Here is a 27,478-nt window from a genome sequence, read left to right as displayed (position 1 = left end):
TGGCAAAAGAAGTATTGTAACTTGCGTGTTATGAGAGTAGGCTATTTGAAACCAGAGACACAGTGAAGATCTACCCAAAACGCATTGTTCTTGGTACAATTTATTATAATTAAACTTCAATTAATAACATATCTACGTTTCGGATTTCTGCAGATCTCAAGAATGTATTATTTGACATGTAGTACATAATTGCTGTAGCGTAATGACTAGCGTCACTGCCTGCTGTAGAAGAGTTTGACTGGGCGGTGTTTCGCGTATTGCCATTTCCAATTTTTTTTCCTAACATTCGCGTTTTTATTGGGTTCTGACACTTTGTTATTAGTTTAACGTAAGTATATACTATAATATTGATGTTATGTAGCCCGCATCTCGTGGTCGTGCGGTACCGTTCTCCCTTCCCACGCCCGGGTTCCCGGATTCGATTCCCGGCGGGGTCAGGGATTTTCTCTGCCTCGTGATGGCTGGGTGTTGTGTGATGTCCTTAGGTTAGTTAGGTTTAAGTAGTTCTAAGCCCTAGGGGACTGATGACCGTAGATGTTAAGTCCCATAGTGCTCAGAGCCATTTGAACCATTTTTGATGTTATGTAAATATAAGTTCACCTTGTTATGAGGGGTGACTTTGTTCGATTGGCTTAATCTACATGACAGCTTGCGCTACTTGTATAAAGATATTTTGCTCCTTTTTCTTTTACGCTTCGTAATTCACGTATTGCAACGATTCTGCTACTGAGTAGTAACACTGATCAAGAAAGACTGAAATGGTTCAAATGGCTCTGAGCACTATGGGACTTAACTTCTGAGGTCATCAGTCCCCTAGACTACTTAAACCCAACTAACCTAAGGACACCACACACATCCATGCCCGAGAGAGGATTCAAACCTGTGACTGTAGCGGTCGCGCGGTTCCAGACTGTAGCGCCTAGAACCGCTCGGCCACCCCGGGGTTGACTGACCTAGGGGTTGTACTAAAATGTGGGTATGATGAGCCGGCCGATGTGGCCCAGCGGTTCTAGGCGCTACAGTCTGGAACCGCGCTACCGCTACGGTCACAGGTTCGAATCCTGCCTCGGGCATGGATGTATGTGAGGTCCTTAGGTTTAAGTAGTCCTAAGCTCTCGGGGACTGATGACCTCAGATGTTAAGTCCCATAGTGCTCAGAGCCTTTTGAACCATTTTTTTGGGTATGATGAAATAATGTTTATTTATACGGGGAAGTATTCTAAATTTGTACCGCACTGTTTGTAATGGAACTTTTATAAGCCTGTGTCCTTATTGATTGGGCATGGTACTTTCCTTTTCGTGGACGATGGAGGAAATGTGCGATTTAATAGAGCTTAAGTAGGAATTTTAAGCGCGCCCTTTGAGCAGACAATGTGATTTACGAACGAGAAACATCCCTCAAGTGCCGCTAGAGTGCGTTGCGATCGCGTATACCATGTTGGGGCCCACGTACCGTATGCACGAGTCGCATCGCTCCTGGGCGTTCAGCAGCGCGTTGAACTTGGCACGCTCAACGTGAACGTTCGACAGCACGGTCCGTGTGCCGACGGCTTAAGGTTTCGGCTCAGCAGTGTAGATGAGAAGGGCCAGACGGGGACCGGCACCGCCGACCCCTCGAATGCGAGTCTGCGAAACCTGGCGCTGACGAGCGCAGTGCCCGCCGGCGGGATATGCGCGAGGCGTGCGGCGGCCAGCTTCCTGGGCGGGCGCTGCCTGCCTGCCTGCCCGCCTGCCCTGCGCTTCCGGCTTAGAGCGCCGGGCGTGACCGGGGTACCTAGCGGCGGCCCGGGCCGCTCGTTGAGACGCAGCTTCGCAGCCCGCCGTGCAGGCCGGAGCTGCTCCAACCACCACCGCACAGTTTAACCACAGCCTCTTACCGACAACTTCAGAAATGCAGCCACACGCTGCTGGCGGCTGTTACAACGGCAGCGCGGAAAGTACTCCCAAAGAGGTCGCAACTTCTTTACTGGCGTTTGAACACTGATGGTCAGTAAGAATTGCAACCCAGGACTTACACAAAATTAACGAAATACTCCACAAACAATTTTCAGACCGCAGTGGAGTACGCACTAATTTCAAACTCCTTTGCAGATCAAACCCGTGTGCCGGACTTTGGCTCGACTCTGAACCATTTGGCTTTCGAGGGGAAGTGCTCTACCCAAGCAGGGCTGACCCGCTCGTGCTCACACCTCCGCCAGTACCCCTTCTCACGTAAGCTCTCCTGTTCCTATGCCGCTCATTGTTAGCGGACGACAGTGCACAGACTGATAATGAGAACAATGTTTGATCAAGTAAAGGGTGCAGGAGGAGTATCGAAACGCTGCACGGGTCCTCTCCTTCTCAGAAGAGGGGCTTGCAGCTAAGATCAGCTCTCTCAGGAGGGGGAGGGATCCCAGCCTGAATGGTATGACTGTTCAGGTCATCCAGTACCTTGCCCCACATTTTGTTCTGGAGCTTACTGACCTATATACTTAGGTGACGAAAGTCCATTTATACAGATGGCAGTAGTATGGTGTGCACAAGCTGTAAAAGGGCAGTACATTGGCGAAGGTGTCATTTGTGGCCGGCCGCTGTGGCAGAGTGGTTCTAGGCGCTTCAGTCCGGAACCGCGCTGTTTCTACGGTCGCAGGTTCGAATCCTGCCTCTTGCATGGATGTGTGTGATGTCCTTAGGTTAGTTAGGTTTAAATTCTAGGGGACTGATGACCTCAGAAGTTAAGTCCCATAGTGCTCAGAGCCATTCGAGCCAATACCGGCCATGAACTTGGTCTTCTGTGTGGATGCACACATATTACTCGAACTCTTACGGGACTTAGTAAGAATGTCTTCCACGAGTAATGAGTGTGTTGGGTTGCGACACTACGAATGTAGTGTGTGGATATATAAGGTGAGAATTTGGGTCTCGCGGGGGGCGTGCGCGAGATAGTCCCTGCAGCCGTGCTATCCTCTGTGCCCTCGGTGGCTCAGATGGATAGAGCGTCTGCCATGTAAGCAGGAGATATTCCGGGTTCGAGTCCCGGTCGGGGCACACATTTCCACCTGTCTCAGTTGATATATATCAACGCCCATCAGCACCTGAAGGTATTAATACACTCCTGGAAATGGAAAAAAGAACACATTGACACCGGTGTGTCAGACCCACCATACTTGCTCCGGACACTGCGAGAGGGCTGTACAAGCAATGATCACACGCACGGCACAGCGGACACACCAGGAACCGCGGTGTTGGCCGTCGAATGGCGCTAGCTGCGCAGCATTTGTGCAAAGCCGCCGTCAGTGTCAGCCAGTTTGCCGTGGCATACGGAGCTCCAACGAACTCTTTAACACTGGTAGCATGCCGCGACAGCGTGGACGTGAACCGTATGTGCAGTTGACGGACTTCGAGCGAGGGCGAATAGTGGGCATGCGGGAGGCCGGGTGGACGTACCGCCGAATTGCTCAACACGTGGGGCGTGAGGTCTCCACAGTACATCGATGTTGTCGCCAGTGGTCGGCGGAAGGTGCACGTGCCCGTCGACCTGGCACCGGACCGCAGCGACGCACGGATGCACGCCAAGACCGTAGGATCCTACACAGTGCCGTAGGGGACCGCACCGCCACTTCCCAGCAAATTAGGGACACTGTTGCTCCTGGGGTATCGGCGAGGACCATTCGCAACCGTCTCCATGAAGCTGGGCTACGGTCCCGCACACCGTTAGGCCGTCTTCCGCTCACGCCCCAACATCGTGCAGCCCGCCTCCAGTGGTGTCGCGACAGGCGTGAATGGAGGGACGAATGGAGACGTGTCGTCTTCAGCGATGAGAGTCGCTTCTGCCTTGGTGCCAATGATGGTCGTATGCGTGTTTGGCGCCGTGCAGGTGAGCGCCACAATCAGGACTGCATACGACCGAGGCACACAGGGCCAACACCCGGCATCATGGTTTGGGGAGCGATCTCCTACACTGGCCGTACACCTCTGGTGATCGTCGAGGGGACACTGAATAGTGCACAGTACATCCAAACCGTCATCGAACCCATCGTTCTGCCATTCCTAGACCGGCAAGGGAACTTGCTGTTCCAACAGGACAATGCACGTCCGCATGTATCCCGTGCCACCCAACGTGCTCTAGAAGGTGTAAGTTAACTACCCTGGCCAGCAAGATCTCCGGATCTGTCCCCCATTGAGCATGTTTGGGACTGGATGAAGCGTCGTCTCACGCGGTCTCCACGTGCAGCACGAACGCTGGTCCAACTGAGGCGCCAGGTGGAAATGGCATGGCAAGCCGTTCCACAGGACTACATCCAGCATCTCTACGATCGTCTCCATGGGAGAATAGCAGCCTGCATTGCTGCGAAAGGTGGATATACACTGTACTAGTGCCGACATTGTGCATGCTCTGTTGCCTGTGTCTATGTGCCTGTGGTTCTGTCAGTGTGATAATGTGATGTATCTGACCCCAGGAATGTGTTAATAAAGTTTCCCCTTCCTGGGACAATGAATTCACGGTGTTCTTATTTCAATTTCCAGGAGTGTATATAATTCTACACCATTATTTCAGGCGTTACCTCTCACTTCGCACAACGCAGTGGCCGACGGACTTCCATTAAAGACAGAGAGCAGCGGTGTTTGTGTAGAGCTGTTAGTGCTAACAGACAAGCAACACTGCATGAAATATCCGCATAAATAAATGTCAAATGTGCGGCAAACGTATCTATTAGGACAGTACGGCGAAATTTGGCGTTAAAAGGCTTTGTAGCAGACGACCGACGCGAGCGACTTCGCTGACACCACGACATCGCCTGCAACGCCTTTTCTGGCCTCGTGACCATATCGGATGCACCGCAGGCGACTGGAAAACCGTGTCGTGATCAGACAATACCGACTCCAGTTGGTAAGATCTTACGGTAGGGTTCTAGTGTAGGGCAGACCTCACGAAGCTACGGATCCACGTTGTCCACAAGCCACTGGGAAACAGGTGGTGGCTCGATGCCGGTGTGCGCTGTGTTTACGTGGAATGGCCTGGGTGCTCCCGTCCAACTGAACCGACCACTCACTGGAAATGGTTATGTTCAGCTGCTCGGAGACGATTTGCAGCCATTCGTGGATTTCATGGTGGCAGACAACAACGTCACTGGGCCACAATTGTTCTCGACTTGTTTGAAGAACATTCCGAACAATTGGAGCGAATGATTTGGCCGCATAGATCTCCCGACATGAGCCCTATCGAACATTTATGTGACATTATCGAGAGGTCAGTTCGTGGACAAAATCCTGCACTGGCAACAGTTTCGCAATTATGGACGGCTATTGAGGCAGCTCAGTATTTCTGCAAAGTGACTTCCAACGACTTGTTGACTGCTCGCCAATTCGAGTTGCTACACTACGCCGACAAGAGGTCGAGCACTACATTAGGATGTATCCCATGACTTTTGTCAACTCAGTGAATAACGAGTGTTTACTTTCAACGGAGTTTTCCATTATATGGGAAAAAGCTGAAATCGTAATAATACATGAAAGTGAGGATAAAAATCCCCACGATGGTTAAATATCGCAGACCTATTTGTCTGCTGGATGTGCTTGTCAAGCTTTTTGAGAAGCTATTGTGCTACAAGCTAACGTCTTTCGGATCCTAAGCGGGACGAACGGGGAGCAGTTCGACATTCTTGCGGGCGTGCGGTTACAGAATCGCTAACCCTCGCGCCCGACGTTTGCTTCTCGCCGACTCAGAGGTGGTCCGCACCACGGATTATATCAGTGACGCCTTTGACAGCCTATGGTGGGCCTCGCTCTTCTCCCGCTTGCGGGATACGGAGTATCCGCAGTCGCTATATGCCTGCCTCAGGAAGTACAATGAAGAGCTAGAGGTACGGGTATTATCTCCGAACGCGTGCATAAGGAAGGTCATACAAAAGGGTGCCCACAAGGCTCTGTCTAAGGTCCCGTACTTTGGGACACACCTATGGAGGCCTTGCTAGCTCGTCCGCAACAAGATAACTGAGTGCTGGACGTGAAAACCACCTCCTCTTCGCGAGTGATGACACACACCAGTAGTTGGAACCGAACTATAATGAGGTCATGGCTGTTGCCTCGGCTACATGTAATGAGATCTAAATTGACACTAACGCCCACTAAACCTAATATTGTGACGAGCCAGTTGCTCGGCCACCATTCACCACACGTTTTCCATTGGTGAGAGATCTGGAGAATGTGCTGGCCAGGGCAGCAGTAGAACGTTTTCTGTATCCAGAAAGGCCCGTACAGGACCTGCAACATGCGGTCGTGCAGTATTCTGCCGAAATGTAGGGCTTTGCAGGGATCGAATGAAGGGTAGAGCCACGGATCGTAACACATCTGAAATGTACCGTCCAATGTTCAAAGTGCCGTCAATGCGAACAAGAGGTCACCGAGACGTGTAACCAATCGCACCCCATATTATCATGCTGGGTGATACGCCAGTACAGCGATGACAAATACACGCTTCCAATGTACGTTCACCTCGATGTCGCCAAACACGGATGCTACCATCATGATGCTGTAAACAGAACCTGGATTCATCCAAAAAAATGACGTTTGGCCATTCGTGCACCCAGGTTCGTCGTTGTGTACACCATCGCAGGCGCTCCTATCTGTAATGCAGCGTCAAGGGTAACCGCAGCCATGGTCTCCAAGCTGATAGTCCATGCTGCTGCAAACGTCGTCGAACTGTTCGTGCAGATGGTTGTTGTCTTGCAAACGTCCCCATCTCTTGACTCAGGGATCGGGACGTGGCTGCACGATCCGTTACAGCCATGCGGATAAGATGCCTGTCATCTCGACTGCTAGTGATACGAGGCCGTTGGGATCCAGCACGGCGTTGCGTTATCACCCTCATGAACCCACCGATTCCATTTCTGGTAAGTCATTGGATCTCGACCCACGCGAGCAGCAATGTCGCGATACGATAAACCGCACTCGCGATAGGCTACAATCTGACCTTTATCAAAGTCGGAAACGTGATGGTACGCATTTCTCCTCCTTACACGAGGCATCACAACAACGTTTCACCAGGGAACGCCGGTTAACTGCTGTTTGTGTATGAAAAATCGGTTGGAAACTTTCCTCATGTCAGCACGTTGCCTTGTCCGAATGCTCTGAAAAACTAATCATTTGCACATCACAGCATCTTGTAGCACGTCGTTTTTGTGGTGCAGCAATTTTAATGGCCAGTAATGGCCAGTAGTGTATAAGGACCACCAGTGCACCAATTCAAATGGTATGTGAGGTGAGGTACTGCAGGATGAACTTGGGACGAACTATGGAGTTATGCAACACATGTTGACGCCGTTGCGCAGAGGCCATTTAAGGTTCTAAATTAACTAATCACTATAGTACGAAACAGGTTTCACTTGACATCAGATGAAGTTGTATCACAACTGTGTGTTAGTGCCAATAGTGGGGGCTCACAGGACCATGTCGACCCGTTAAAAGAGTTCAGAGGAATTCCCTGTTAGGTTCAACAGGAGTCTGTCGTACGTCACTAACAACAGCACTCTTGAGTGTCATGGGATTTTACTTCCTCGACTTAATAATAAATAAACAGGAAGCTAATCTTATGGCATCGGGATTTTAGTAAGATACGAGAAATACTTGGCACTATAGCTATCAATAAAAGAGACATAAAAGAAAGTTTTAGACGTATGGCAAGAAGATTGGGACACGGAAAATCCTGGCAAAAGGATCTGCAGTAGTTGCCTAGTGTTCGTGAAAAGGCTAAGGCTTAAGCCCATGATGGACTTAGTGCACTTTTTAACCAGGCATGGCATTGCAGAATTTGGAAAAGAGACTGACCAGTTTGCGAATGTGGGTAAGTGTAAGAGACTCCTAACCATGACGTGTATGGGTGCTCCACAAATGTATTTGGGGGAGTCACATGAAAACGACCCGGATGAAAAAAGTTTATAAATTGCTTACGATTTCAAAACTGTTAATACAGTTAGTCCACAGCGAGACAAGACGGTCAATGCCTTTATGGAGAAACGTTTGCAATTGCCCACGGAACCATGACTGCACCCAGACATGGTACAAAACCAAATCGATGGCCGCGAATGTCTTTCCTCAGAGCTCCAGGAACATGGAAAGCTATTGGAGAGAGATCGGGGAAGTATGGACAATGTGTAAGGGCTTCTTAGCGAAACTTGTGCAGCGTGGGCGAGCCAAAGTTGTCTCGACTACGCTACAGAAGTTCCGCTTGAAAACTCTCACACATACACCATACAGTGACGATCTCTCCTCATGCGATTTCCGTATTTTTGGAGCCCTGCAGACATTCGCGGATTTTACGAGCTAACGCCCCAGTTGGACAGAATATTGCACGATATACCTCAGGAGGACATCGAACAACGCTAGCAATCAATGCAAAGCCGAATACCTGCTTGTTGCGGAATCAGGGTCTCCTTAGAGTTGACACGACTTTGTGGTGATGGTTGTCCCAGTCGGTATGACGTGGAACGGCGTCCGTCGCTCACGACAACGCCACCCTGTAACTAGTAGAAAAACACCAACTCCTCGCGTGGTTTTCTGTTGTTGAGAGTCGACGACAGACTTCTCAGCTTGCGCGAACTGGCTAACTGTAGTTCTTATTTTTATTGTGCCCGGTTAGATGATGGATGTTGAATATTAACAATATAAAATCTTCGATCTTCAATCTATCACCCATGTCGTGGTCACATTATGGAATTGCGAGGATGTTAAGTTGATAAATTGTTATTCCGCCGTCAAGACGTCGCTACGTCGCGTGTTCAACAACTAGACGACGCAATTCCAGAGATAACATATACTTAGCAATATTCATTATGCGTCGCAATCTTGGGACAAATCGATGACTGTCCACTGTTAAATAACCATGAATTTACTTTTCACTTCATAATGTTCTAATAGTCAATTAATTGTCACTAATACACATGATAATGTATATTCAATTATGTAGGTGACACGAAGAATTAAAGTTTGAATCCAACTTTATTGTTCCTTGCAATTAATTGTCCCTAAGCTGAGCAAGTCCACCGATTTCTCACTCAGGGAATTGTTTCCGTTTGTATCACTAATCCTGTCACTGACGACAACAACTGATAAATAGGCTCAGTTGTACGTCCTTCGTGTTGGCGTTTGTATGTTACCTACTCGAGACTAATAATTGTTTTTCTGTCGGAGATCTTTCTTTTTCAATGCCCTTGAATGTTCGTGCTTATTCAGTATCGCGGAGGCTTAAGTCCCATCATACACCTCACACGACTTAACTTCGTCGCGAATCTCCGTATCCCGTTAACTTGTTAACAGCAAAGATGACTTTGCTTTGGTATGACTTCTGAATAATACTTCAGTCTATATCGCAAAACTTTCAAACTTGCGATTAGCTTAAAACAATATAGTAGCAACTATCGCAATAGTACTAGAGAGCAACTAGATAGCAACTGAAGCTAACATTTCCATTTCCGAGTTACATTGTAGTTACATCGAACTTCCTTTTCGATTCGGCTACAACTCTCTTCTGTGGTAAATGTTATCTTTGGCTAATTTAGCATTAGGGCTTAAACCTTCGTTATTAATTATTTTGCAATTCTTTCTTTGATGTTTTTGTTGCGTATCTTATCAGAATCTTTCATTCAGTCTCTGTTTCTTAATAAATATTATTATTCACATGACATTCTTGTTGATCAAATTATCACGAGTGTAAATTTTGTCGTCAGTATCTGCCGTCACTGTCAGGGTGACTATTTATCCTACTTCTTTTACCACAAAGGGTTGTTTATTAGGGCTTCTGTAATTGGGATGTTACATTGTATAAGAGCCAGAGGTGGACCGATGCGTTATTGACTTGTTCAGTTTGTGAAGCTCCCACTCTTGAATAAATCATCCAGTTTTCCCGAAACTGTAACGATTTGTTTGTCTGTACATATATATCGCATCTACCGATTTCCGACCCACTAGGACAATTCCTTCGCGGTGCGTCTTTTTGTCTTAGAGCGTATTAACCTCAGAATGTTTTCTAAAGCAATCTTTGATTATTTAAACACTGTGAAAGGTTTGTCTTGAATTATCGATTTTTCTTATTTGTTTCTGTGATTACCTTGGGGCGCCTGGGACTCTTTATTGTCCGTGGCATCGGCCCAGACGCTAATATCGCTGGGTAGGTTCCTTGCTTGTGGATATCCTCACAGTCGCGACGTGACGCAGTTCTCAACAATACAAGGGTCCCTGAAATGGATACCGCCGTTGCTTAGCAATAGTTTCAGACGAGGCGACTGGCGAGCGAGACGAATGCATCCGTCCACAGTGAGCAAACAGTTAAGAAAAGCGTAACGTGAAGTAAAACCACGGAGCAATAACGCCGGTCCTAAGGTAAGAATTCAACAAACATCTGAGTTCTGCCAATCGGTGATACCCGAAACACAGGCGTCGATTCAGTTGCACCTTCCCGCGGATGCTTGATATGAATTCTCACAGGCGTGTGTATTTAATGAATATGGATATCTTCCATACTGCAGTTATATTCAGGCTAATTGGGCTTTACAAACGAGTCATCAAGACAGTTTATCGCGGTTTGCTTGAGGCATTTTGTATAGGTGGAGCATGACTTCAGGGAAATCATGACACTACAAATTATACATTCTGCAGCTAAGCTACCGTGTCGAGTGTCATTGTAGTGTCTTGAAAAATACGTTTTCCTTGCACGTTTCATCAGAAATAATAGATTGCTATAAGAATCTCTGACGACTGTAAACAAATTGAAACAGTAAGTTGTATTTTTGTCATCAAAAATTAATTTGCCTTTTAAATCATGTGTGTCTTATAAACGGAATGATACGCGTTTTGGAACCGTTGTTTCCGCTGATGTGTAGTTAAATAAGGTTGGCAGGTTTTCATCTTAGGATCACTGCAGCTAGTATCCTCAGTCTTAATAGAATGTTTCCTCTACTTCATGGCCTCTGGTTTACCTCGCACTGCATCCGTAGAGCACGCTGAAATTCGACCTGTTAATGTGTCAGTTCTTCTCGCCGCCAACTTTGACGATCAAATGAGACTGCGCATTAGGCCCGACATCACAGTCGATATTGCTTAATGGCGTGTTTCGTTTCGGTGATCGTGACTTATAGCAGTTCATTTATACACGACCTCTCTCACCATTCTGTACCCCTTACCTGGCGCTAAGCAGTTCCGTCCACGTCGAGTTGATTAAGCGCCCCACACACGAGCAGTCTATTGCTGGAAATGTCGGGAGCAGTTATCGCCTGCAGCTCGTTACACTGACGAGTTACCAAGCGACTTTAAGCAATATTTCAAACGCCAGGTCATGAAGTTCTGTTACTGAAAATTGTCTACTACGTTCAAGCGTGAAATACGAGGGAGCCGAGAGGCTGAGAAAAACAGGACGCATTGTATTTAGATTGAGGATACTAACTTCAATGGCCTCAAGATGAAGGCCTATCAACCTTATTTAATAATACATCAGCAGGAGCAACAGTTCCAAAACGCTTATCATTCCGTTTACAGGACACAAATGATTCAAAAGGCAAATTAATTTTTTTCTGTCAAAAATACAGACACTATAATGCGTAAGTCGACCAACAGTCGTAAAAAAAACAAGAGTTCAAATCTTCCAGACTTGTTTTGGAATGTTTGTGGTTGAAATCCGCAAGCTCTCTAGTAAACTGCTCAAAATTAAATTTTGTGCTGCTTTCATAAGAAAACTGATTCCAAAATTTTGCTGCTACCTTCCATCACTTCATAATTAGCCCTAAAAATTCCCTCGTTTTTGTGATTCTACTTTCGTGCTTCAGTTGTTCTATGTTCCAAATAGTTTATATATTGATGCAGAAGTAATTTATTTTTTCTGGAGAAACAGATGCACGCCAGGGTTCCCGGGTTCGATTCCCGGCGAGGTCAGGGATTTTCTCTGCCTCGTGATGGCTGGGTGTTGTGTGATGTCCTTAGGTTAGTTAGGTTTAAGTAGTTCTAAGTTCTAGGGGACTGATGACCATAGATGTTAAGTCCCATAGTGCTCAGAGCCATTTGAACCATTTTTAGAAACAGATGTTGTGGTGAAAGAGTGTACTCGTATTCGGGAGAATAGCGGTTTAAATTCCCATCCGGTGACCCAGATTTAGGTTTTGTGTGAGTTGTCTAAAAGGTGGATGCCGGGATTGTTGCTCTGATAGCGCGTAGTCGATTCACTACTCCAGTCTTCCCCAGTTGCAGCTTGTGCTCTATCTCCAGACAACTCCTCGTCGGCGGGGAAATAACGACATCTTGATTGTGTGACGATTACTGTTAGAATTTTACAATACAATTTGTAATCTGATTCAGCCTGTAATACTCATTGTCCCTTGATGCGTATTCTGCATGATTTTTAATACCATTTGTAGCCTTAAACGTAAAAATACAAGGTGTTTCAAAATGAATATACAGTTTTTATGCTTTGTAGCATTTATTACGCTCAGGCTATAATTATAACCAATACACCAAATTAAAGAGTAACTCAAACATGTTTGTTTGCATGATTGTTTGCAAAGGGAAAAGCATGGAACGACGAAGAGTGACTGAAGGATGTGTTGAGCAAGTGAGTCTTTCACGCGTAGTCCCGAGGAATCAGTTCGGGAGGCTAATCGTGGATTAGCAGTTCTAGTGGCGTCTGTGTGGAGACTTTTCAGTGTAAGCTTTCACCTACGTCCTTATCAAAAATGGCTCTGAGCACTATGGGACTTAACATCTGTGGTCATCAGTCCCCTAGAACTTAGAACTACTTAAACCTAACTAACCTAAGGACAGCACACACATGCATGCCCGAGGCAGGATTCGAACCTGCGATCGTAGCAGTCGCGCGGTTCCGGACTGAGCGCCTAGAACCGCTCGGCCACCGCGGCCGGCCTACGTCCTTATCGTTTGCAGCTGTTACAAGCTCTAAAGCTTACAGGCTACGGTATACATATATGCGCACCAACTTTACACATACAATGTTGCTGTATGACGATGTTTTTCTGTATTGTGCCGTCCTCACTGATGAATCAACATTTCACCCGATAGGAAATGTGAACACAAACAATGTGCGCGTCTGGGGATTTGCAAATCCCCGTGTAATGGTATAGTTGCATCGAGATTCCGTTAAATTGAAGGTTTCTTTTGTTCCATATCCCCGCAGATAAGTTTATGGGTCTTTTTTTCGGTGAAGCAACTGTAACTAGTGTTTCTCATCTTGACGCACTAGAACTGCGACTCTTTCCCTAAATAGAAGAAGCCGAACCACAACAGTTTATTTGGCAGCAAGGTCGTGCGCCGTCTCACTCAGATAACTCAGTACGCGATTGGTTAAACGATGTTGTACACGACCGCTGGATTGGCCGCAAAGGGCGAACGACAGAGCTTGTTTTGTACACACAATCTGACGCCATGCTGTTATGACCTTTAGGAGTTCATAAATGCTCGTATGTATGTGCCTCCGGTACTGTGGAAACAGCATTGTTGCAACAATTACTCTAGACACACCAATCACAGCTTGGCAATAATTCCACCTATCGACTCGACGTGTGACAGATGATACAACGAACACTTGTAAGAAACACCGTTTGAGTTGCTCTTTCATTTGATGTATTATTTATAATTGTAAGTTGAGTGTAATAAATGCTAGAAAGCCTTATAACTAGTATATTCATTTTGAAACATCCTGTATTTAATCTGCATGCGTTAGTTTTTTGGAAACTCTTTTATAGTAGAAATAATTTATATTATTCATTCGTACAAGTGTACTGTGTGTAGATTCTTCTAGTCTGAATTTCACAATTACCTATTAGAAGGCTTAAGTTCTGTTGTAGCCTTGATCGCAGTATTTGATCACGTCTAGTTCCTCTGTGCATCTACATCTAGATTTATACTCTGCAAATTACATTTAAGTGCCTGGCTGAGGGTTCATCGAATCACCTTCACAATAAATTTCTATTATTCCAATCTCGTACAGCGCGGGAAAAAAACAACATCTACAATTTTCCGCACGAGCTCTGATTTCCCTCACTTTATTATGATGATCGTTTCTCCCTATGTAGGTCTGCGTCAACAAAATATTTTCGCATTCGGAGGCGAAAATTGGTGATTAAAATTTCGTGAGAAAGTTCTGTCACAACGAAAAACGCCTTTGTTTTAATGATGTCCACCCCAAATCCTGTATCATTTTAGTGATTCTCTCTCCCCTATTTCGCGATAATACAAAACGTGCTGCTCTTTTTTGAAATTTCTGGATGTATAGCGTCAATCCTATCTGGTAAGGATCCCACGCCGCGCAGCAGTATTCCAAAAGAGGACGGACAAGCGTAGCGCAGGCAGTGTCCTTAGTAGATCTGTTGCATTTTCTAAGTGTCTTCCCAATAAAACGCAGCCTTTGGTCAGCCTTCCCCACGAAATCTTCCAATTTAAGTTGTCAGTAATTGTAATTCCCACGTATTTAGTGGAATTTACGGCGTTTAGATTTGACTGATTCATCGTCTAATCGATGTTTAACGAATTACTTTTAGCATTCATGTGGATTACCTCACACTTTTCATTATTTAGGGTCAATTGCCATTTTTGCACCATCCAGCTATCTTTTCTAAATGGTTTCGCACTTTGTTTTCATCTTCTGGTGACTTCACTAGTCGATAAACGACAGCATCATATGCAAACAACCAAAGACGGCTGCTCAGATTGTCTGCCAAATCGTTTAAATAGATAAGGAGCAGCAATCACGAATCCAGTCACATAACTGAGACGATATTACATAAGCAAGCAATTTCACTACAAGCTGCTTTTAAGATACAGTGTCAAAAGCCTTCTGGAAATCTAAAAATACGGCACCAATTTGAAATCCGTAGTCAATAACACTCAATACTATATGTACGTAAAGACCTAGTTGCGTTTCACAACAACAACGTTTTCTAAATCCATGTTGACTTTGCGTCAATAGACGTTCTCTTCGATGTAATGTTTAATGTTAGAACACAATATATGTTCCAAAATCCTGCTGCATACAGACATTAACGATATGGGCCTGTAGTTGAGTGGATTACTCCTACTACCTTTCTGGAATATTGGTGTGACCTGTGCAACTTTCCAGTCTTTGGGTACGGATTTTTCATCGGGCGAACAGTTGTACGTATTTGTTAAATATGGAGTTATTGTATCAGCATTCTCTGAAAGGAACCTAACTGGTATACAGTCGGTATCAGAAGACTTGTTTTTATTAAGTGATTTAAGTCGCTTCACTCATCCGAGGATATTTACTTCTACGTTACTCATGTTGGCAGCTGTTCCTGATCCGAATTCTGGAATATTTACTTCGTCTTCTTTGGTGAAGGGATTTCGGAAGGCTGTGGTTAGTAACTCTGATTTGACAGCACTGTCGTCTATAGTATCTCCATTGCTATCGCGCAGAGAAGGCGTTGATTGTGTCTTGCCCTTAGTATACTTCACATACGACCAGAATACCTTTGGATTTTCTGCCAGAGACAAAGTTCCGTTGTGGAAACTATTGTAAGCATCTCGCATTGAAGTCCGCGCTAAATTTCGAGCTTCTGTAAAAGATCGCCAATCTCGGAGATTTTGTGTCCGTTTAAATCTAATTAATTCGTGTAAGAGTGCTAAAGCAGATTGAAGAGTGCTAATGCAGATTGAACATTATCTCCGAAGGATTTCCAAAACCAGTTTTTATTATTTTAAGACAACAGAGTCCCATACTCAAATAGTTAGCGCAGGGGGGAGCATCGCCGCCTTGAGAAGGTCGTAGTGGATGTGGTTTGCCATTGCCTTCCCCCAACCTGTGATAAAGAGTCAAGTGTGCAACGGTGTCATGATTGAGGTGAGCGCTTGTACACTCTAGTGTTGTGTTTGCATTGTTGTGGAAGAATGGAAGGTAGAGGGTGGAACCCGGACGGATCGCTGTCAACAATGTCACGTGACCGCACTTCATGAGACAGTGCAGAGAGGTCTAGAATCTAATCCAGGTCACTGCACGCAAGAGTGTTGATATGGAAATTTATACCACCACTTCTCCCCTTGCTGGACATATACGGGCAGTGAAACTTTCCCTCTGCCGTGATAGAAACAGGTTTACCTAAGAGTCTAGCGCCACCGTTCAAGCGTTCGTTTGCGATGTCGGACAGGGAGACGGGTGTTATTACTTGAACATAAAGATATACTTAACTTTTGCTAAGTCTTAAATTTTCCTTTCCCTTTCAATTATTCCTTGCTGTTTTTCGTTTATTTCTTTGGTCAGCGGGAGCCTGCTACTCTTGGGGCACCCTAGGCAGTGCCCATGGATCTCCTACCTTGTTACGCCATTGTCGTGGATCGTAATTCTACCCTCTTCCTATGATACGGAGCAATTCATTTTTTATAAATGCAGTGCACTGTCTCACCAAAAATTATGGCAAAATACTGGCCATTTGCAATTTACATGATTTCTTAACTTTTTCCCCATGCATTTATTGGGGGCAACTGAAGAATGAGATGCAACCCATAGGCTTCGACCAATGACACCGTTGTTTACTCATAGATATTAAAGTCTTTATTTTAGAGCCATAGATAATAAATCGGTTATATTCTGTGGCGAGGCGTCATAATTGGAAATTGATATAAATCAACATGTTTTTGAAGGACATGCCTTAGATATTGTGCACAATTTTTTTCGCTTGTATTGATTTAATTCATTTGTTCGTTCCAATTCATTCGATACTTATTTTCAGCCTTAGTGAGTCTGAAATATTTTGTAAGAATTGTTTTTCATTCTGCACAATTTTTACTTTTAGATTTTCGTTTGTAGGTACGGATTTATCTTTTCCTATGAGTATGAAAGGCTTAAAGCACGGTTCGTCAACTGCAGCACTAGTATTACTACGATATTTTTCAGTTGGTACTAGTGTTATCGAAGATGAAAAGACCTACATACGAAAAATATGTATTTCGTACTTCAGTTGACCTATAAGTTCAACTGAAGAACAAGATACTAGTGCTAGCAAAAACGACAAAAGCGACATGTGTAAGACTGGCATCCTCTACCTCAGTTGAACTATGAATGTAATTGATAGAAAACCTATGTACCTTGCTGTTCTTCGCCTTCTCTCGCACTAATATCCTGTTTTTCAGTTGACCTATATAGGTCAACTGAAGCACGGGACACAAATGTTACTTGTAACGAGCTTTTCGCCTTCGCTGACACTAGTATCCTAGTATCCCACACGGGTCAACTGATCTACAGGATATCAATTTTACGTACGTCGAGTTTTTCGCCTTCGCTAACACTCGTGTCCTAATCTTCAGTTGATCTACATAGGTCAACTGAAGTACGGGATTCAAATTTCCTTTCCTGTTGTCGCTAGTACTGCTATGATAACTATCAGTCGACACTATTACAATCGACGGAAAAAAAATGTATCCCACACTACAGTTGACGTGTATAGCCAACTGAAGTATGGCATACAAATTTTATGTATGTCCTTTTTTTCGCCTTCGCATAGTTCATTTGAGGTACAGGATAGTAACGTTACTCGCGTCGAGTTTTTCGTCTTCTCTAGCATTAGTATCATATTCTGAAGTATGCGATACAAATTGCACGTATGTCTGTCTTCTCGCCTTCGGGCAGTTGACCCACATAGATCAAATGAAGAACAGGATACGAGGTCTCAAAGAAGCAATACACTTAACATTATGTTCGAAATATGAATATGCTATATGTGTACCATCTGTTTTGGCTGTCCTGCATTGCTTTGTTTCTCAATATTCGTCTTCGCTGTTAAATCTGTGCAATACATCATATCTGGTAACTTCTGACGTCATTGATCAAAGCCGACGGGTAGCATCCCATTCTTCGGTAAACCCCATCAATTGATAGAAAAATGTTGTAATGTTGTCAAGAAAATGTGATTTTATATTAGAAGTTAATATTATTCTTTACATCACGTGGTAGATGGCCAAAGACATTTCTCTGTCAAACCGAGCTTGAGTAATGGATAGTGTATATCATTCATCCGTCGAGTATTAGAGTATATTTGTGAATGCTGCTGTTGTTTTCAAACTGTGATTGATGACAACGGATTTCCTAAGGGCGTTCTTGACAGTATGTCCAACTGATTAAAGAGCTGTCTACAAGAAGTTCTAGAGTGGAACCACACATTACTGCTATTACACTTTTGTGTGCAAGGACCCATTTCCTTCAGCGACGAGGTAGCCCAAATATGCTGTCATGGAACATTAGTGAATTAAAATAGGAAAAGTTATTTTCAACTCCTAAATTTAATACTATCCGTACTGCAAAATTTGCAGAGCTTAGCTTTCCAGTTCAGATTCTTATCAATACAAACACTTCACAATTTGGAATACTCTGTTTCATTTACTGATTCACCTCAAGCATTATGCTGTGGTCAGGCGTTATGCAGATCTAAACTGAATTATTACGTTCATGGTAAACAAATCAGCCACAGTTGTAAAATATTTCATTGACCGAAGTCTAGCGCGACAGAAGTCAATATATATAATAAGGGTTTCGCAATCCTAGCCCTACTGTGAGATGTATCTAAAATCTGAAGCGAAAAAACAGTTGTAATCTATTCCATTAAACAGTTAAGATATTTTGAACAAATAAAATACATTTACGTTTTCTGCAGCGCAGGGACGTTACTTAGTCAAACTTTGGTTTACCTAATGTCCAAAGGTGGCTTCATTTTTGATAGACTACATGCATCCCGCAAGGGGGGCAATTTTGGGGAAAGTGAAATTTTCCCACCCTCGCGAATCGAATTTGGTATTCCTTGCAGCCACAGTTAGGGTGTTATTTGAGGGTCCACCTACGTTAGGTGTTTGCCGACTCGTCCTGCTCTCCTAGGTAGGCTGTTTTTAATAGTTTTTTCTGTTTTTCGGTGTCTTAATGTTAGTCCTTAACTGTTTAAAATTTCTTAATTGTTTAAAATTTCTTACTTGTTTAATGGAATAGGTTACAACTGCAGTTTACTTCACACACCAAAACCGAGGTAGTGTCGTGAGAGACTTCGGTCACTAGAGTATTTTACAGCTGCGGCGATTTGTTTAAATTTATGTCACACATTAACGTCTACGATACGTTGGCGATGTAAGAGAGTGAATCCTCTGAATCATTGCTATCAAAAGATATTTTTAATCTCGCAGACTCACTCATCGGAAACTATGGGCCACTTCGCGTTGAGATTGAATCATGAAATTTGGCGAGAAGCAAGGTCTCACATTACAAGCAAAGGAAAAAACGGAAAGCAGTTAATTTGTAATTATATCAGACGAAAAAAGATTTGTTATCCGACATCAAACTTGAAATTAAGACATTCTAGAAAGTCTTTGACTCCCTGGAATCTATATGTTGCCAGTATCAATGTCGATAACAGACAAACACCGTCGAGATTCTCGTTCTCGGAATGTATGAAATGTCTGTATATATAATTAATTTAAAAAAAACCTCACATTTGCGAATGAGGACAAACATCAGCTGTAGAATGGAATGGCGACGATGAAAATTTGTGCCGGACCGCGACTCGAACCCGGGTTTCCCGCTTATCGCGAGCGGTCGCCCCACCATTTGGCTACCCATGCACGACTCACAGCCAGATCCAAACTTGCATATGTCGTCAACCACGTGCATGCGATGTGACTCGTACATCCGTTATGACTATTCCCGTACAGGTCAGATGTTGTACTTGAAAGTCACTTGCCGGCCGGAGTGGCCGTGCTTTCTAGGCACTGCAGTCTGGAACTGCGAGACCGCTACGGTCGCAGTTTTGAATCCTGCCTCGGACATGGATCTGTGTGATGTCGTTAGGTTAGTTAGGTTTAAGTAGTTCTAAGTTCTAGGGGACTGATGACCCCAGAAGTTGAGTCCCATAGTGCTCAGAGCCATTTGAACCATTTGAAAGTTACTTGCCCAGTACTGGCAGATAAATACGATATCTCAGTGCCCGTGTTATTCTGATTACGATGCAAGTTCCTTTGGGTCTTAGTCCCACTTCAACGTGGGGTTGGCCTTGTTATTACGGATTTGGCAGTGTTAATTGCAGAGGGTGGTAGGATGCCCTTCCTGCCACCACCCCGAACCCCCTGAGACATAAGTGGTGTACCCCAGCTGTCCGCGTTTAGTGTAAGCCATGGACGATAGTGAACGTTCTCAAATGTCTGTCAGTCGTTTAACTGAGGCGAAGTGTGGGGACCAGCCCGGTATTCACCTAGCGGGATGTGGAAAACCGCCTAAAACCCACATCCAGGCTGGCCTGCCTATCGGACCCCGCCGTTAATCCGCCGGGCCGATTCGATCCGGCGCCGGCGCGCTTACCCGAGTCCAGGAAGCGCCGCATTAGCACTTTCGGCTACCTTGGCGGGTTAACACAGGGACTGCAATATCGTATTATAATTAATTTTTGTACGGAACCTTCAGTGCGCGAGTCCTCCTCACAGGTGGCAAGCTTTTTCGTATAGGACCCCGTATCTCGAACAGAAAGCTTTACCATTTTCCGCCACCTCTTAATGTATCATCAGCACGGAAAGAAACAATATTTGACGTCACCTGGTCGCTTCACGAGACTCTGAACCCACTTTCACAACGCCGGTGTCGGACACAGCAGTGTCCCTGCACTCGTTATGTTTGTTGTGCCGCCGCTGGGAGACGTCTGCGGTGCGCAGCGGTCATTGACCTTTGGTGGCGCGGCGTGGCCCGGCGTTGCGAAACACCTGAGTCACTCCGCCAGTTGGTGGCCCTGACCTTGCGCAGCGGGGACACCAGAGACCCGCTAAGCTTCAAGGCCATCGCGCCATGTATCACCCAATGAGAGCCGAGTGACGAGTCCGGGCCAAGTTCCGTCTGAAACACGCGGCGGGCCTCAAACGCTTTAGTACAGTTGTTGCTGGTCTGACGCAACTGTCCATTCTAGACTATCTTGGGCAAGTCTTTTCATACCTGCATTACTACTGCAACTATACAATCAGAGGACGGAAGCAATGGGAAAGCTATATGCAGTTATTCAGGTGGCCGTAGCATCGCGTACACAACGCATAAATGGGCGGTGCATTGGCGGAGCTATCATTTGCACTCAGGGGATTCATGTGAAAAGGTTTCTCACTTGCTCATGGCCGCACGAAGGAAATTAAAAGACATGGGACGTGGAATAGTAACTGAAGCTAGACATATGGAACATTCCACCGGAAATCGTTAGGGATTTAATATTTCGAGATCCACAGTGTCAAGAATCTGCCGAGAATACCAAATTTCAGGCACCGAGCCGCGATAGGCACAATAAAAAGATTCACACAGTCATAGCTTTCGGCCATTGAGGCCTTTGTCTAAGTAGTGAGTGCACTGCGGTTCGTAAGGCAACAAGAGAAACATAGGAAATAAAAGAAAGAAGGATGGACGTTGAGTATAGCGACGCAAAAGGAAGTAGTTACAAATGAAAACAGCAGAGGGTTAGGATCGAAGAAAAGCCGTCAGGCAAAAATCAAACAATGGTAAATCCAGGATGGAATGTAACAATAAGCGAGAAGGAAAGTTGCTACTCACCATATAGCGGATATGCTGAGCCGTGATACGCGCAATAAAAAGATTCACACATCAAACTTTTGGCCATTATGACAAAGGCCTTAATGGCCGAAAGCTATGATTGTGTGAATGTTTTTATTGTGCCTATGGCGGCATAGCATCTCCGCTATGTGGTGAGAAACAACTTTCCTTCTCTCGTATTGTTACATACCATCCTGGATTTTCCATTATTTAAATTTCAGGCATTGCTCCTCATCATGGACAACGCAGTGGCCAAAGGCCTTGACTTAATGACAGAGAGCAGCGGCGTTTGCGTAATGTTGTCAGTGCTAACAGACAAGCAACACTGCTTGGAAATGTGAAAATGGCTCTGAACACTATGAGACTTCACATCTGAGGTCATCAGTCCTCTAGACTTAGAATTACTTAAACCTAAGTAACCTAAGGACATCACACACATCCATGCTCGAGGCAGGATTGGAACCTGCGACCGTAGCGATAGCGCGGGTCCAGACTGTAGCGCCTAGAACCGCTCGGCCACAGCGGCCGGCTGTTACCAGTTCTCTCACTACTTTTATTAATGTGAATGCTATAACTTTAAAAACTGTTATGTATTTTAATGCATAAATTCTTTCTATGCTATGTAACAGAGAATAAGTCAACTCACTAAGTTTAGGTAACTTCTCTCAAACATGTGTGGATACCGAAACAAGAAAAATTGTAATTATTCAAGGAAGAATCATATTTCCTTATTACATGATAGACATGAAGTTGAATTATCACCTCGAAATAAATAGTTACGTTAATAATTTTTTTGTGTTTTCAGGTACATGTCTGCATTTCTTGCACTCAGTGAAATCTCGTACCCAGTTCCTAACACCACGCCATCTCGTTGAGAATTGTAGGGTTCCCCATAACAGATCAGGTGTGCACTACAGGCAGGAAGCGGTTACTGGGGTAGCAGAGTACTTAAGATAGAGAAGTCCTTCCACAAGCCCGGTAAGATGTCTTCTGAGTCCAGACAGAGTAGCATTTGTGACAGCAGATCGGAGAAAGAAAATGTTAACATTGTCTTAGTTAACTGCGGTAATGGTGGAGGTCTGTTCAAAGCCAAAAAAATACGATAATATCTAGTGAGATGGTACAGATTCGGAATGCGAAGTAATTTCGGAGAAAACAACTATTAAAGGTGGATTAAACAATTCAACGGTTGCTTTTATAGACACTTCACCTCATCTGCAGCAGTAGCGGAACAGCCGGGAGGAAACTTGGAGAAGTTTTCGCTTAAAGTTCCTGGTCATGTTATAGTTTTAGATGGAGATTTTTAACCTGCCGTCTATAGACTGGAATACTCAAGTGATTTTGATATGAAATTGTTCTAACAACTTAATACAAAAATTACCTTGAGCAGTTAATCGAATACCGACTCGTGAAGATAACTTATTAGATTTGCTAGTGTCAATCAGACCCGAAGTTTTCGACTAAGTTAGCGTAGAACAGGGAATCAGTGACCACAGAGCTGTTACGACATCCCTGCATACGACTCCAAATACGAATACAAAGAATGACAGGAAGATCTTTCTTTCTTCTTAGCAAGAGCGACAGGAAAACAGGTTTCAGATTACCGTAGCGGTCAGCACGAAAATTTCATTCCCAGCACTAACAACATTGAATGTCAATAGACAGAGTTGAAGAGCTTTGTACAATATGCTTTTGAGAGGTATATGGCAAGCAGAGTTGTGAATCACCTTTACTTCTGATATTGTCAATTTGCTCGCAGTACAAGTGAAACTTCCGTAAAATCCTCTGTTCCTGAGTGTTTCAGACGCACATTCTCAAAATCGATTTGGATGTGTTAATGCCTATATTAGGCAATAGTAGACTTATATCGCGGCTTTCCCTCTTTACCGGTACCATTCTGCTGCTCACGTCCTCCTCCTTCCTTAGTCCGGCATGCGTCGTTTTGCATCCAGTGTAACAGAATTCCTTTACCTGTTCCTAGTTCCGACGTCAAGTTTGTTTACAGTGTCTTTTCCACCTCTGGTAAATAGTTTCGTGTTTCTTTGATTTATTCTCAGTCCGTATTCTTTGATCAATATACTGTTTGTTTTAATCAAAATATCCTGCAAATTCTTCCTCACTTCCACAGAGGATAACAGTGTTATCAGTAATTGTCACTGATATTCTTTTATATTGATTTTTCATCCCAATTCTGAACTTATCTTTTATTTCCGTAATTGAGTATTCGCATTGCGTTCATCTAACTCACTATTTTGATTTAAGTGTCACGAATAATTATTCATAAAATACTTAATTACGTCCATAGTTTGCTCTTTCATTTAATAATGTACTGTTATTCGCCCTTGTGCCTTGCTGGACTACAAAGAACATTTGCAGACTTTTTGCTTCAGCTTTTCTTGGTGCCCACATTACTTTCTTTCCACTTGTGAGACCAAGTCGTTCCGATCTTCGTAGATTTCTGTACCAGGTCTACTTTCCAACTGTGAATTTTCTACCTAAAAATTTTCCTATAAGGTAAATCAAGTTGTCTTATTCCTGCTCTGTTCAGGTGCTCTTTCACTGCACCGATCCATTTTATTGTTTCAATTTTAGCTTTACCGCTATGTTCATGGACCTCTACAACCTGCCTAGTTAACTTCGTTGGTTTCAGTCTCTTAATACGCCTATAGAATTGTAGCCTCCTTGTTTTACAAAACCACATAAATGTTGTACTTAGTCTTTATATTCCCTCTTCTGTGCAAATTAGACCCAAAATTGTATTGATTTCTTTTTGTGCCTGTTTTAGGAGTTACTGATGTCTTGCTTTCTGTTGAAATTGCTGTTTCAGCGCCATAAAGGTATTCGGTGTTGTAGTTGTCTCAGTTGTGTGTATTTTGTGATGCATTTTGTGTTCCAGAAGCCTTTCGTAACTCTAAAAGGTGTTTCTATTTCGTAAGTCTGAAGGCTGTTTCCATTTTGTGGCAACGAATTAAGTAACAAATCCGTTTCCTGGCCAGTCTCTTGAATGGTAGTGCTAAAATATTTTATCCGAAAAACTATCTCGACTTTCCCATATTTACGTTTTATAATTTTGGGAACCAGGTTGTTGATAGACCTTTTTTACAAATGATATCTGGAGACCTACTCTTCCTGCTGTTTCTTTAAGAATTTCTATTTTTTTTTTTTAGCCTTTTGAATTCGCTAACACAGAATCGCCATGTTCTCTGCAAAAGCTAAATAATAGTCTATCCTAATATTTGATGGTCCTAATTTCATTAGGTTATCTATTTTAAGGTCTAATTTTAGTTTGCACGAGACTTGGATTATTTTTTCTTAAGACACAGTTAAAAAGTAATGAAGAGTGTCCATCACAGTGTCTCATTCCTGTTTTAATTTTCCGAAATTTCTCCCTTAAACTTTGTACCATTTAGTGTTCCACTAATAATTGCAGAACTGCACTGGTTCTGACGTACAGACCTAGTTCTTTCAGAAGCTGGAAGTTTCACTGAGTCAAACGATTTTGAAAAATCTTCGAGGATATAGAATGTTTCCTTTTTATATATTTTCTTGATGTCCGAGAATTTATTTGAATTTTCTCCAATTTTACGTGGTTAAAAGTAAAAGAAATGTTACAGCATTTTATGTCTCATGTGGTTTATAGTCAATACTACGTCAGACTGACCGGAACTAAGGGTATTTCACACCAGAAGAACCTCGACATGAATATTTTATAGCTCTCTATTCAAAACCTCTGTCGACCATACAGAAGCAGTGCTGTAAAATTTTACGACGACATTCGAGATTCTTAGCGTCTCGGTTGAATGAAACCGCAATGAAAAGGAAAGAGAGAGAGAGAGAGAGAGAGAGAGAGAGAGAGAGAGAGAGAGAGAGAGAGAGAGAGAAGAATGGGTCCAGCTAGTCAAGGTTGAAACTTTAGCTTCAGCTTTCTGTAGTTCTCATGCCAGAGAGAAAGATAATTTTCGTTTATATTGTCTGCTCCTTTTTACACCTTGTTGTTGTTCCGCGTAAGGAATTCAGAAAGTAATAAGTACACACGTCGTCTCTCGCTAAGCCCATTGCGCAACAAGAGTGACCCCATGTCACAAGAGAGTTCATGTCCCGGGTTTCTTGCAGACATAGTTCTGCTACAGTACCGATAACAGGTGCATCACAGTGTGGGGGTGAAATGGCGCGGCAAGTGGATACGTACTCCGAAGTTGAAGAACGCGGTACAGTTCGACTCTTGTGAGGGAAACGTCTAAACTGCGCACAGATTCACGGCGAATTTCTGCCAGTGTGCGGACCAAATGCAGTGTTACGTCCAGCCGTAGTAAAACGGCGCCAACAATTTAACAAGGGCTGCACACACGTGGTAGATACCGGTCCAACATACAGTCCACATTTTGCACCAGGCGATTTCCATCTTTTCAGCAAACTGAAAGAACTTTTTTTTAATGTTTAACAATGTAATTCGCCAAACTGGCGCGCAGTTGAAATGTTATTTTATTTTCGCCAACAGTTTCGGCATTTCATTATGACATCTTCAGGCGCCATGTGCACTTCTCAAAAATAATCAACATTGGCATACTGGGACCATACTTCGGGGTAAGGAATCAGGAAAAGAAATGTCGGGTACGGCCTTTCTGCCATACATTCCCAGAGTGACGGACAGAATCGGCCGTATATTGCGCAAACATGGCGTAAAGACGATTTTCAAACCGACAAGGAAGATCAAAGAGTGTCTTAGATCGGCGAAGGAGAAAAGGGACCCACTTGCAATGTCGGGAATATACCGTATACCATGCACATGCGGAAAAGTTTATGTCGGAATGACTGGACGATCCATTAACACCAGGATCAAAGAGCATAAGCGACATTGCAGTTGGAGGCAGGTGGAGAAATCGGCCGTGGCAGCGCACGCACTGAATGAGACCGACCACGTAATAAAATTCGCCGACACGGAAGTTCTGGCTGTAGAGAAGCACTATCACACGCGCTTGTTCACAGAAGCTGTAGAAATACAAAAACACGGGAACAGTTTGAACAAGAAAGAGGAAAGCCTTAAGGTAAACGGATCCTGGCTCCCCGTACTGCAGCGAACGACTGTCGCAGGTAGCAAGAGGAGAACCGCACCGGAAATGACCGCGGAGAAGCCCTCGGACGTTGGCGCGCCAGGTACATATAGTCTGCGGCCGCGAGCTCGGCTCCAGTTCACCACCGGCAATGGAGGGTGAAGCTTTGACAATGCCAGCCACTCGTGCTGGCGAAACGTCAGAAAAATCATTAGATTAACGTCGGCCGAAGAACCCGAGACAGAAGCCAATAAGCAGTTTGTTAATGGTAAAACGTTTCTGTTCACAGAGACTTTGTGACTATGTTGAACAATAGCGTCACTTTGTTGTATCAGGCGGAAGTGTAGTACAGCATTCAGTAAAATTCACTTGGTCTGCCATTAACACAATTTTTAGTACACTCTTAATACCCAATGCATTTGTTCCGGTACATCTACACAGAAGCGCGAAAGAAATTAATACACCTGCCTAACATCGTATAGGGCCCCCGCCAGCACGCAGAAGTGCCGCAACACGGCGTGGCATGGACTCGACTAATGTCTGAAGTAGTGCTGGAGAGAACCGACACCATGAATCCTGCAGGGCTGTCCATAAATCCACCGGAATGCGAGGGGGTGGAGATCTCTTGTGAACAGCACGCTGTAGCGTGGTCAGCGGAAGTGTTTATACTCAGAACTGTGTTCATTGAGCCACTCTTTAGCAAATTCTCGATTTGTGGGGTGTTGCATTGTCCTGCTGGAATTGCCCAACTTGGTCGGAATGCACGATGGACTTGAATGGATGCAGCAGATCAGAAATGATGCTTACGTTCGTGTCACCTGTCAGAGTCGTATGAAGACGTATCAGGTGTCCTATATCAATCAAAATGGACACGCCCCACACC

The 27,478-nt window shown here is 44.3% G+C and overlaps 1 protein-coding gene and 1 non-coding gene across 2 annotated transcripts in view; both read left to right on the top strand.

Annotated features, from left to right (window-relative positions):
* The window catches only part of LOC126272036 (guanine nucleotide-binding protein G(o) subunit alpha), a 929,986-nt gene that overhangs the window by 151,602 nt on the left and 750,906 nt on the right, over positions 1 to 27,478 (top strand). The gene's annotated exons all lie outside the window — the stretch shown is intronic.
* Trnat-ugu (transfer RNA threonine (anticodon UGU)) lies at positions 2,951 to 3,027 on the top strand. The gene has a single exon. It is a non-coding gene; the product is annotated as a tRNA-Thr (tRNA).

This window comes from Schistocerca gregaria, chromosome 5 (genome assembly GCF_023897955.1).
Source record: "Schistocerca gregaria isolate iqSchGreg1 chromosome 5, iqSchGreg1.2, whole genome shotgun sequence".
Lineage (NCBI taxonomy): Eukaryota > Metazoa > Arthropoda > Insecta > Orthoptera > Acrididae > Schistocerca > Schistocerca gregaria.
The sequence above is the reverse complement of the archived record's forward strand: the minus strand, read 5'-3'. Positions and strand labels throughout refer to the sequence as shown.